The sequence below is a fragment of the Bison bison genome, unplaced genomic scaffold, assembly GCF_000754665.1.
Source record: "Bison bison bison isolate TAMUID 2011002044 unplaced genomic scaffold, Bison_UMD1.0 scf7180017521992, whole genome shotgun sequence".
In the NCBI taxonomy this organism is placed as follows: domain Eukaryota; kingdom Metazoa; phylum Chordata; class Mammalia; order Artiodactyla; family Bovidae; genus Bison; species Bison bison.
The window spans coordinates 1-2058 of NW_011404624.1; the positions used below are offsets into that span (position 1 = coordinate 1).

The 2058-nt window shown below is 44.5% G+C and overlaps 1 long non-coding RNA gene across 1 annotated transcript; it reads right to left on the reverse strand.

Annotated features, from left to right (window-relative positions):
- Positions 1–782: 782 nt before the first annotated feature.
- LOC104996259 lies at positions 783–2021 on the reverse strand. The gene is made up of 3 exons (XR_826161.1): positions 1998–2021; positions 1353–1477; positions 783–907 (listed from the first exon to the last, which is right to left on the reverse strand). It is a non-coding gene; the product is annotated as an uncharacterized LOC104996259 (long non-coding RNA).
- Positions 2022–2058: the final 37 nt, after the last annotated feature.

Consider the following 2058-nt stretch of genomic DNA (forward strand, 5'->3'; position numbering starts at 1 on the left):
AAGGTAAGGGTACGTCTCCTCATCCTTAAAAATCGTCGAGAGAGAGGAAAGAATGAAGGGGGCTTGGTTTGATGTGACTTGATCATATGGTGTTCTAGAAAACCCCAGACTAGAAATCAGTATACCCAGCTTGGACTGATCTGTTTTGTAATTTTAAATATGAAGGCTTGGAAATATACAACCCAGACATTTCTTCCTGCCCAATTTTAGGAATACATCCACATGTACCATGACAACAAAACTGTTTTGTTAATGACTTTTCCCCCTTGATTTTCCATTTTCTACCTTTTCAGGATATTCACATCAGCAAGAACTTGAAGGGCCAATTACTCTGCCAGGTTTCCATTTCATCATCTGTGAAGTGAAACTAATGCTTCCTGACCAGCCACCCTCAGATTATTTTGAAGATCAAATTAAATAGGGAATGTGGGCACATACAGGAGAGTACTAAGTTCTGTGCATCCATGTGGGTTTCAGGAAATGTATTGAGGATGGAGAATTAAGAGAAGACTGGGGTGACTGACACCTCAAGTCAGAGAAAAGTTTAGGACATTTCAGTTGCAAAGTCCTCTGACATTTTCTAGGTGACATTTTACTATGCCTGGTCCATGCATTTTCCCTGTTCTCAGGGAAACCCAGCTTACAGGGTTATCTGAGTCCCTCTTGGGCAATGCATGTCTTCCTCAGTTCGAGGCAGAATTAACTCTAGATGACCTGCGCTGGCCTCAGCTCCTCTCACAGCCAGTGTACCCAGCACTGTTTCTCCCTAAGACTCACCACATTGTAGTAGGAGCTTGTCCCTCTGTCCAGCTGTCCCTTTCTCAGGGGGCTGTTGTGGCCAGTGACAAGGGGCTTTTCCCAAGACCCATGGAAGTCAAAAGACAGGAGGTTGATGAAATCCAGGTCTCTAGATTGCCAAAAGCAAAAGAAGAGATTCTGCGATGAGCAGAGGTAGAAGCAACTACAGTCGACCCTTGAACACTGCACATTTGAGCTGCACAGTTCACTTTTATACTACAGAACTGTAAATACTATGGAACCACATGGTCTGGGGTTGGCTGAATCCACAGATGAGGAGGAACCATGGATACAAAGGGCTGACTGTAAATTACACATAGATTAGCCCTGGCTTTGTTCGAGGGTAAACTGTACGCATATTTATGTAGAGCTTTGGATGCTGTTAGAAGGATTGAAATTAGCCGTAAAGGAGAAGTTCCTGGCTGGATGATGTGGTTAGGATAGTGACTTCATGCTTTCCCTTCTCCCTTCATCCCTCAGACATATTGACACGCATCACTTGCGTCAGCCAGGCTGGTGGCAGAGAGATGGAGGGGGTGATCCAGTGCACTTACTTTGCCAATTCCTTGATCTGATAGCTGTTGTCAATCATCTGCCTCCCTGCAGAAACTCCTGCAGTCAAGAGAAGCCTTTCTTTGGTGGATTTTACAAAGTCCTGCTGAAAAGCTTCTGCTAACTTCTGTGAAAAACAAAAAGCCCACAAGTCAGTGCTCCCTCCCAGAGCACAGACCTAAGATTCTTACCTGATTTGAAATTTCTAGAACCACATTAGATGGAAAGATCGAAACTTTTCTCCCCATTCCCATATGGGGATGCCTCCTGCCTCAAGCTCAGGAATGTCCACATTACGCAGGGGGACCACCAGTCTCACTGTACTCAAGAAGAACTATCTGGGTTTCCTCCTAGTAGATTCTCTGATCCATGTGATAGAACTTTATGAGACTATCCCGGCGCTCAGGAGAGTCTATGGCCCTATACTCTCTTACATGGATGTTGCGTTGTTTTGGTGTTGTTTGTTCTATAAGGAGACTCTGTTCTTTGATGTTGTCCTTGCACTAAACTAGGTCCAAGGGCTTTTCCTTCATGAGTTGGGGCTTCTGGAAGGAAGGGACTATCTTCCAACAAGAGCCAGTCTCTTCCTTTTTTTCTCCTGATATGGCCGTGGGTTTCACATAAGGGTAATGTGGAGTTTGCCTTACATGAATCAGCACAGTGAAATGAGTGTTGTCTTTTGTCAAAGGCTTTCTCTGCATCTATTGA